This window comes from Pinus tabuliformis, chromosome 1_1, assembly GCF_031772625.1.
Source record: "Pinus tabuliformis cultivar Carrire ecotype Pingquan chromosome 1_1, CPIR1, whole genome shotgun sequence".
Classification (NCBI taxonomy): Eukaryota; Viridiplantae; Streptophyta; class Pinopsida; order Pinales; family Pinaceae; genus Pinus; species Pinus tabuliformis.
In genome coordinates, this window is record NC_142297.1 from 780,587,055 (window position 1) to 780,598,272 (window position 11,218).

Here is an 11,218-nt window from a genome sequence, read left to right on the forward strand (position 1 = left end):
TTGCAAATTATAAACCCAAGAGATTAATATTAAAAACCCAACGGATTAATATTGAAAACCCAAGATATTAATATTCTTAACCCAAGGGATTAATAAACCCAAGGAATTTGTATTATAAACCCAATGGATTATAAACCTAAAAGATTTAAATTAAACCCTAGGATTAATATTATAAATCTTATGGATAACACTGTATCCTAGGAATATGAACCCTTAGATTAATAAACCCAAAGGATTGATATCATAAACGTAAGGGCCTAATAAACCCAAGCGATCATAAACCCAAGGGAATAAGATTAAACACAAGGAATTAATATTATAAACCCAAGGGATATAAACCCTAAGGTATATAAACCCTAAAATAAACATTGAACCCTAATATTAATATTATAAACCTTAGGATTAACATTATAAACCTAAGTGATTAATAAACTCAAAAGTTTAATATTAAAAACCCAATGGAATAACATTAAATCTCTAGGATTAATATTAAATCCTATGAACATAAACCCTAAGATTAATAAACCCAAGGGATTAATATTATAAAACCAAGGGATTATCAAATATAGGGATTACTATTAATCTTGAACATTAATATTATAAACCATAAGCTTAATATTAAACCCTGAGAATATAAACTTTATGATTAATATTAGCAACTCTATGATCAATATTATAAACCCGAGGGATTAATATTAAAAACCTAAGGGATTATAAACCCAAGGGAATAACATTACACCCTCGGATTAATATTAAACGCTAGACATATAAACCCGAAGATTAATATTATAAACCTTGATTGACCATGGTTGATTTTCCTATATATTGACCATGATTGATTTTCATATTGAGACAATCTTCATCACAATGCGATGTTGGACCATAGTTGACCATGTTTGATTTTCATATTGAGACAATATTTGTCACAATGTGACGCTGAACTATGGTTGACCATGATTGACCATGGTTGACGATGGTCGAAAATGGTTAATTTTATATTGAGACAATATTTGTCACAATGTGGTGTTGGACCATGGTTGGCCATGGTTATAAATCCAAAGGATTTATATCAAACCCTAGGATTAATATTATATACCCCCAGGAATAATATTATACCCTAGGAATATGAACCTTTATATTATAAACCCAAGGGATTGATATTATAAACCCAAGGGATTAATTCTAAAAACCCAACGAAATATAAACCCAAGGGAATAATATTAAACCAGAGAGATTAATATTATAAACCCAATGTATATAAACCTTAAATATAAACCCTAAAATAAAGATGGTTGACCATGGTTGATTTTAATATTGACCCAATTTTTGTCACAACGTGACGTTGTACCATGATTGATTTTCATATTGAGAAAACTTTGTCACAATGTGACATTGGACCATGGTCCATTTCCATAGTGGGATAATCTTTGTCACAATGCGATGGTGGACCATGGTTGACCATGGTTGTCATAATGTGACCTTGGACATTGGTTGACCATGGTTGTCATAATGTGACGTTGGACCATGACACAATCTTTGTCACAATGTGATCATGGTTATTGACCATGGTTAACCATGGTTGAGAATGTTCGATGATGGTTGACAATGGTTGATTTTCATATTGAGACAATCTTTGGCATAATGTGGCGTTGGACCATGGTTGACCATGGTTGATTTTCATATTCACCATGATTGACCATAGTTGACCATAATTGATTTTAATATTGAGACAATCTTTGTCACAATGTGATGTTGGACCATGGATATCCATGGTTGACCATGATTAATTTTCATATTGAGACATACTTTGTCACAATGTGACATTCATCTATGGTCGACAATAGTTGACAATAACGATGGTTGACCATGGCTAATTTTCATATTGAGACAATCTTTGTCACAATGTGGCATTAAGATAATCTTTGTCACAATGTGGCATTAAACCATGGTTGACCATGGTTATAAACCCAAGGGATTTATATTAAACCCTTGGATTAATATTATAAACCCTATGAATAATATTATACCCTAGGAATATGAACCCTTTGATTAATAAACCTAAGGGACTATTAAACCCAAGGGTTATAAACCCAAGGGAATAATATTAAACCCAAGGGATTAATATTATAAACCCAAGGTATATAAACCCTCATATAAATATTATAAACCTTAAAATAAACATGGTTGACCATGGTTGATTTTAATATTGAAGCAATATTTGTCACAATGTGACGATGGACCATGATTGACCATGGTTGATGATGATTGATTTTCATATTGGGATAATATTTGTCACAATGCAATGTTGGACCATGATTGACGATGTTTGAACATGGTTGATTTTCATAGTGGGACAATCTTTGACATAATGCGACGTTGGACTATGGTTGTCACAATGTGACGTTGGAGCATCAATCTTGATCACATTGTGACCATGGTTATTGACCATGATTGACCATGGTTCATTTTCAAATTGAGACAATCATTGTCAAAATGTGACATTGGACCATTTTTTACTATGGTTAACCATGATTGAAAATGGTTGACGATGGTTGACCATGCTTGATTTTCATATTGAGTCAGTGTTTTTCATAAAGTGATGTTGGACCATGGTTGACCATGGTTGATTTTCATATTGACCATAGTTGATTTTCATATTGACTATGATTGACCATGATTGATTTTCATATTGAGACAATCTTTGTCACAATGCGTTGTTGGACCATGGTTAACCATGGTTGACCATGATTAAACATGTTTGACCATGGTTGATTTTCATATTGAGACAATCTTTGTCACAATGTGATGTTGGTCCATGGTTGACCATGGTTGATTTTCATAAATTGAGACAATCTTTGTCACAATGTGACATTAGACCTTGGTAGAGCATGGTTATAAATCCAAGGGATTTATATTAAGCCTTAGGGTTAATATTATAAACCCTAAGAATAATATTTTACCTTAGGAATATGAACCCTTAGATTAACAAACCCAATGGATTGATATTATAAACCTAAGGGATTAATAAACCCAAGGGATTAATATTGTAAACCCAATGTATATAAACCCTAAGATAAATATTATAAACCCTAAATTAAACATGGTTGACCACGGTTGATTTTAATATTAACACAATCTTTGTGACAATGTGACGTTGGACCATGATTGATTGTGACTCATTTTCATATTGAGACAATCTTTGAGACAATGCAACGTTGGACCATGGTTGACCATGACTGATTTTAATATTGAGACAATCTTTGTCACAATGCAATGTTGGACCATGGTCAACCATGAATGTCCATGGTTGTCACAATGCGTCATTGGACTAAGAGATAATATTTGTCATAATGTGACCATGACTGGCGGTGATTGATTTTCATATGGAAACAATTTTTGTCACAATGCGACGTTGGACCATGGTTGACAATTATTAATGTGGTTGACCATGGTTGACCAAACATGCCCATATTCGACCACAATTAGCCATGGTTGACCATCATTTACCATGGCTGATCATGGTTGATCATGGTTGATCATGGTTGATCATGGTTGACTGTGGTTGATCATAAAGACTTTAACCATGGTCGACCATATTCAAGCATGGATAGCCATGGTTGATCATGGTTGAACATGGTTGACGATGGTTGACATCGATTGGCCATAGTTGAACATGGTTGAGCATGTTTGATTGTATTCAACCATGGTTGAGCATATTGAACCACGGTTCATCATGTTTGATGATGGTTGATGATGGTTGACCATATACAACCATTATTGACGATGGTTGACCTTATTCAACCATGTTTGATCATGGTTGACTATCGTTGACCATGGATGTCTGTCTTCACTGTCATACATAGTCCAACATAATCAACCACAAAAGTGAACACGGTTGACTAATTTTGTACTCTGATATTGTAATATTGCATACATTTCAATTTAATGTAACATTATGACGTTGGTAGATTTGTGTACCATTCCAATATCACAACATGTTTGATTATGAATATAAATCGATAATATTAATAGGAAATTATGCTTAACCGAAGTTTAAACATGTTGATTGTCAAATATACTCAAAAATTGTGGAACAAACACCCACATTATAAAATTTGGATGACTAGATTTCACATTGTCGCATTGCGATGTAGAATAAATTACAATTTAATGCAACATTGCAACAATAATTATGGCATTGCTACAATGTTTCTCACATCACAACGTTGATATGTTTTACTATTATTTATGCATTAATATTTTACTAAATATATTAATTAATTAATATTAGTATATTAATTTAAACAGTTTTTGAACTATGCTTTTTTTTTGTTGTTAAACATTTTTAAATAAATGTTTAAATTAATATATCAATGTATTAATCAATATTTTAGTCATTTTAAATATTATATATAAAATTTAGTTAATAATTATTATAATTCAATTCTAACCATTATAAAATTATTTATTATATATAAATAATTGATTTAAGGTTATTTATTTATAATAATTAATATTAAGATTAATAGTAATATTAACATATTATTCTAAAAATGGTTAAATTAATATTTGAATTCAGGTTTCTGCGATCCATAATGAATTACGAAAAGTTTTTTTGGTAGAAATCACATAATAGAATTTTTTGACGGGCACATTTCAAACCAACCAATATAATTCATCATCAAGATGAAGAGAAGAATATGATAATGACATAGTTAAATTAATATTCAATATTATCAAATACTTAAAACTATAAATTATAAAAAAAATTAATATTCTTAAAAACTTATTAATATTATAATTAATAAAATATTGTTATTTACTTATAATATTATTAGTTTTTTTATAATAAAAAACGTAGGACTCCGAAAAAAACCCGCTGAACCATTACGTTTTTCAATTTAATTTTTAATAATTTTTGTTTGACAGTTCGGGTTCCTTTAGGCTTCAGTTGTGGATCTTCGTCAATTAAAACGAAGGATATGCTTGTTATATTCCTTCTAAAATTTATCTCCACAATCCATTAAATTTTAAAAATAAAAATAAAAAACCCTTCCCCACCTAAGGTCGATATATATCAACCTATTAGCGAATGATATCTTTGAGTGGCTATAATCCTATCCATATATAATGATGTCTAAAGACACCTATAATCCAATTCATTAATGATTGATGCTTATAAGTAAATGTAAAGTTTTACATTGCAATGATTTAAGATTTAATGGAGAATTATTTTATCTTCTCCATTTAATATATTATAAAATGAGGTTATTCCGTTGAATAGGATTCTCATTCATTCACTCTTTGACTGATTGAGGCATGGAATTACTTCATTGAATATTTTATAGGTTTGACCATTTAGTCCCTAACATTTGGTATTTTAATGAATGATTTTTAGTTTTTAGATTTATGGTGATTTATTAGTTTTTTTTTTTTGTGAATTTTAATTTATTAAAATTTTGCTAGCAAAGTAGTATCCAAATTCAAGGCTTTATTAAGGTTTCACGAGGATCTTAATCTTCATTTTTTTCTCTCAGTATTTTGCAACAATTTAAATTTTTAGGCTAGAGACATGTATTAGTGTGTGTAAACATAGATATTATTCTTTCAACAAATAAAAGTGCGGTTAGGAAGCATAAACATAGAGATTACAATTGGGGTCATCATTGGACACCCTTGCACACCTCTATTGGTACCCACATAGTAATGTCACATTAAACAATATTTGTATCTAATTATTATATTAGAGATCCCATCGGAATACTTAATGTCATACCCATATAGAATTTTAATCATATGTATCTATAGTATACTAAGCACAACACGAAGGGAAATTACTCTTGGGTACCAAGTAATTAGGTAGTATTGTTAAGGGTATAGTCCATCCTTGTTAGTTAGTGTTATGACAGACCAACTAAGTAACACTCCAACTAAGTAACACTATTGGGAACCCAATGATATATCAGAGAGCTGCAGTGCCCATAAGACCTTGCAAAACCCTATGCCCATCATGTCTAGATGTAATAAGTCAAATGTAAATCCTACAAAGGTTTTTAAAGGATCATCCATGATAAAAGAAGAGAACAAAGATGTGGAATTTAAGATCTCCAAGTTGGAATAGAGATTTTGGAATCTATGAGAGAAAAAAGGTTGACATCTTAAATATGGTAAATAAACATAATTCCATAATTTTAAAGATGATCTCTTTGAATATAATACTAAAAATGAATTGAATCGAACAGAGGGAGAAAAGTGATGGCGCTCTGATGTGAAACATCAAAGGAGTTCGACTAGGGTTTCACATCTTCTCCCCTACCCTGCAGCCTCTGCTGTTGCTATCCGTGTTTCCCCCAGTTGCGTAGCATACTCACCGTGACGGTCTGTTGGTCTATCCTTCGCCTTTGTTGTTAGTATTTTCTACGGTTTATTCCTCTTGTCCCCATTATTGACTGCAGAATGTTAGCGACGGAAGAGAATGTTTTGACTATTCAGCGGATCCGAATCAATACGAACCCATTTGGTCTTACCCTAGCTCCATGTCGGAGGTGTCGGTTTCTAGGTCCCTGGGTTCTCCTTTTCCAACGTGGTCGGGATTGCCGCGTGTTCGTTCTAATCTTGGTCCCTTTATGCCCTATCTACTGTTTTCAGCCCTCACCATCGCATCTCCGAGTCTTGATTTCCCTCCTCTTTCTCCGACCACACTTCATTTACTTGCATCTTGCATTCCACCTTCCCCTTCATTCGATTTTCCACCTCCGGATCCTCCCCATCAGTCGTCCTCTTCTACCGTCCCCTTGACGGTGGCTTTTGTCTCTGCAGTTGTTCCCCTCACTCACTCCTCAGATTCATCCCCCTTCCTTAACCCTCTCGCTGACCCAGGGTAGTCATCTCTTCTGTATGGTTGTTAACCCTCGGACTTGTAACCCTAATTCTCAGGAGGCTAACTTAGGTACATAGGAGCTCTTATAGGACCACCCGAAGGCACCTTGTTACGGCAAAGCCAAGAAACCGAAGTGCATCAAAGATTCCCGCAAGGACTTGTCCCTTTGCTTCGGTGAAGGTGTACAAATGGGTGATGTTGTGGATACTGTGAATAAGGTTTTGGTGGGCAGAGTTAGAGGAAGATTGTACTCAGCCATCCAACTTCGCCTCTAGGTCATGGAGATTTGGAAAAACATACTCAGGGAACTCTCACATGTTACCACCCTGGCTTGGGGTTGGTTTGCCCTTAGTTTTCAAAGGGAGGACTACACCTCATGGGTTCTCTCTCGGTACTGGCACATTAAACTGGCTCCTGTGCTGCTCAAGAGATGGAGTCTACTATTCAACCCCAAGCGGGAACAATTGGGTGATGGACTTCTTTGGATCAGGCTACCTAGTCTCCCCTTGCACTTCTAGTCTGAGGATACCTTCACCCTTATTGCGAATGCATTAGGTACTTTCTTGGATTATGACAAGTCATATATTGCTCCAACATCCATCCTTTGCGGTTTCAATAAAGAGCCTAGGAATAAATCCACTCGCAAGATTGATATGAGGAAATATGATGATAATGATTGCATAACATGGATTCTAGATGGAGTAATTCTATGATCTATGCCAAGTGCAAACTCAACAAAAGGTAACCTACTACATTCTTATATAAAACTGAATCAATTTTTGTAGTAGATGGCCAAAGAAGTGTCCATAAGAGTGTGCTAGTCTAAGTGCCATTGCTGTGTTCCAATTTTGATAAGCAATCCATTTTTCGGTTTAAGGCAGTTTTTCAGTTGGAGGTACTCAGGCTGGAATTCACTAACCTCTCCCTTTTTCTCATCACCCTTATTATATAACTCCCTGACAATTTTCCCCTTTCCCCTATTTTAAACATGTATATAAATCCCCTTATGTAAATATTCCCCCTGGCAATATAGCCATATTTTTACTAAGTCAGGGAAATCACAGTCCATCTGGGACCGTTTTTAGCCCATCCGTGTCCAGGGATTACTTTGACATCAGGTCAAAATAATAACCTCTTCCCTAAACCAAAAAACCCTAAAAACCCCTAAAAAACCCATATTCCGCCCCTAACCCAAAGTTTTTGTGCATAAGTGTTAAGCCCGCGCCTGTAAAACCCACATAAACCCGTTTTCCTAAGTTTTTAACCCACTCGCGCAAATATTAAAAAGCGAATATACTTCGCATATACCCCGCACTTAACCCGCCGTCCCTTCGCGTCCGCCGCCAGCCGTCCGATCCATAGCCCCGCAGATCGACGGTGGGCGGGCCGCCTCATCCCCGAACCGCCCGGCCTTTAACGTCCGGGAGATGGGCGGTTTTGCCGCCGTACTCCCGCCACGCGTCAGGCGCTGGGCTGTGGCGGAGCCCCTCCCTCCGAAACCGCTCTCCCCGAAAAGCGGTGCGCCACATACCACTTACCGCCTCCTGCCTAGGTGACGTCACCCCCTGCACAATCACCGCCCACGTCACCCCTTGTCCAGTCACCCGATGAGTCACCTGCCTGCGTGGCCTCCTGCCACGTCACTGCCACGTGTCCCCGCCACCGTACCTGCCACGTCATCATCCGTACGTGATGACATCATGTTGACGTCATCCCACCACATCGCCCTGCTGACGTCACCCGCCGTACAATGCTGACGTCATTAGCCCTTTTTTGGACGCAGAGGCGCAAAAGTCGCACTTCAGAGCCCCGGAATCGAATTCTGAGGCAGTTTTTGATGTCACTCATCGCAGGATTTTTTAGGCCGAAATGGAGAATCTTCAAGGAATCTTTAAGGAATCTTCTCACCATGCGGCCCCAGGAAGCCCGAAAGGCGCAAAAATGATCCGTTTTCTTCACAGAACATACCAAAAGGATCAGAAGACAATTCCAGATGATACAGAGGCCGAACAACGGCCATTTACTGGTGAATAGACCCGCAGCACATCAGATCAGTAGTCTAGATTTTGTCAGAGAGTATCAGTGGAAGAAAAGACGCCAGAGAGAATCAATCATGATTTTTTTAGGGGCTCGAGGCACCTGAACATTGATGAAGCCCCCATAAAGTCAAATCAATAAGCATCAGCCCATCCTTGCCTTCAAATCACCATCAAGGCATTCAAAGCAGCAGGACAGCAAGGAAGCAGAAACCCATACTCATTTATTGCAGAAAACACTGCAGCAAGCCACCAAGGACAACATTATTTATTCAGTTTTGATACATCGGCCCTAAGCACGGCCCGAGATATTTTTGTATTTATTTCAGGATAGGATTAGGTCAAGTAGTCATTTTTTATGACCTAATTAGGTCAAAATGTAATAAAGGAACTCTCCAGAGGGTTTTTGCCCTATATGTACCACCCTCTGTATAGTTTTAAGGGTTGGTTAATTGAGAATTTTCACTAGAGACTCGCTGTGTATACCTAAACTTTTTCTGTAATCAAAGATTGCTTAAAGCTTGGAGAGCGAACTGTCTGTTGTTGATGAACGCTTTGAAGAGTTGAAGATGGAATTCCTGCATTGCAGTCTGAAGCAATAAGTGTCTCTTATCTCTGTTTATGTGTTTGCCATTATCTAAATAGCAGAAAAAAGGAATAGCCTAGAATTAGTTTAAATACTCTCTATGCTCAATTTCTGCTGTTTCTTGATGTTTTCCTCTAAAGAATTGGTTATGAACATTGAATTCCTTCCGGCTCATGTTTACCCCAATTCACCTGTGTTGGCCAATTATCTAGGGATTCTTAACTGCCCCTAGGTAGCGCCCTGTTATTTTCTCTGCTAATCTGTTGGAGAGATTCTTAATTGCCTCTCTTTCTTTAGCATTCAATTCATCCCTTAAACCTGAAATTTGCTTCAACCTCAGCTATCTTGCTCCATGTTCCCTCACTGTTATTAAGAAAACGCACCAGCAGTTCCCCTCCTCGACTCCACGCCCAATGGCTTGAAAGATTCAGACTATACTCTGCCTCTCTACCTGAAAGTGTCAGTTTTCCCACCAAAACTCAATCAAAACCCCTGTGCATCATATCTAGCCTAAAATCATCCCTTTTCAACAAAGCTAAATCATAAAGAGAGAGCCCTCTCTGACTGCAGGTAGGCTAGGACCTGCAGTCCAAAGTTGGTTTGTGGTTACCTCGGCCGTATCCCTTTAGGAGTCAAAAGGGACAACCTGAGTGATAACATAATGGCGACTCCACTGGGGAAGTGAATCATGTGTTTATTAGTGTAAATCCTCAATTTTGACCAGTTCGCCTCATTTTCTGGAGAAAGTGTTCCTTTTCTTCAGGGTTTTTCATGTTCAACTCTGATCTGTGACGGTGGACAGAGATCAGGCACTTCAAGGTTGATTCATCCACCTGGCGACTCCACATCATCCTCATAATAAAGACTCCGCTGGAGAAATGAACCCGAAGGAAATATATAAGCAGACCAGGCTCTTGACCTGGACTATCATCCAAGAGATCATGTTCTTTCTCTTGCACCAGATTTTGCTGTGCATATTGTACTTTAAAAACGATTTTATGTCAGATTTTTATGTTTTTCCTTTGGAAAAGGTTGTTGAAAAGCCTCCTTGCACATTAGAGCAGCAGCTTTCAAATGCTGTTGAAAATCATCATACAGCCAAGGAGGAACCAAAAATAGAGTCCAGTCTTCTAGTTCCTGTACATACTTTCGTGCCTCGTAAAGTTCCTGAAAGATATAAGCCGCTCATTTTGCCTCCTATGCTTGGTCCTCTGCCGGCTAATCATCTTGAATATCTCCCTAGATTTGATGGAGAGAATGGTATTACTGCCCAGAAACATATCCAGGCTTTTGAAGATTATCTTAATACATTTGAAGTGGAAGATGAAGATGTCAGTCTTAGACTATTTGCCCTTTCTTTGCAAAGCGAAGCTAGGACTTGGTTTAAAGCGTTGCCTGAGGCGAGCATCTCTAAGTTTCAGCAGTGTGCCAAGCTTTTCCTTGATAGATGGATGATCATAGGTAATCTCTTCATGCTCATCGAAGAATACAATCATTTAGAAAGGCATCCAGATGAATCTGTTCAGCAGTTTTCGGACAGATTCAATCAAGTGTATCAGTCCATGCCTTTAAATATAAGACCTCCCCTTGATCTAGCTCTATTGCAATATCCTAGAGCATTTGACACAGAGATGGAATTCTGTTTGAGAGAAAGATGCCCGTCCACTTTGAAACAGATGCAAGACATAGCTGTGGACGTAGAGGCAAATCTAAGAA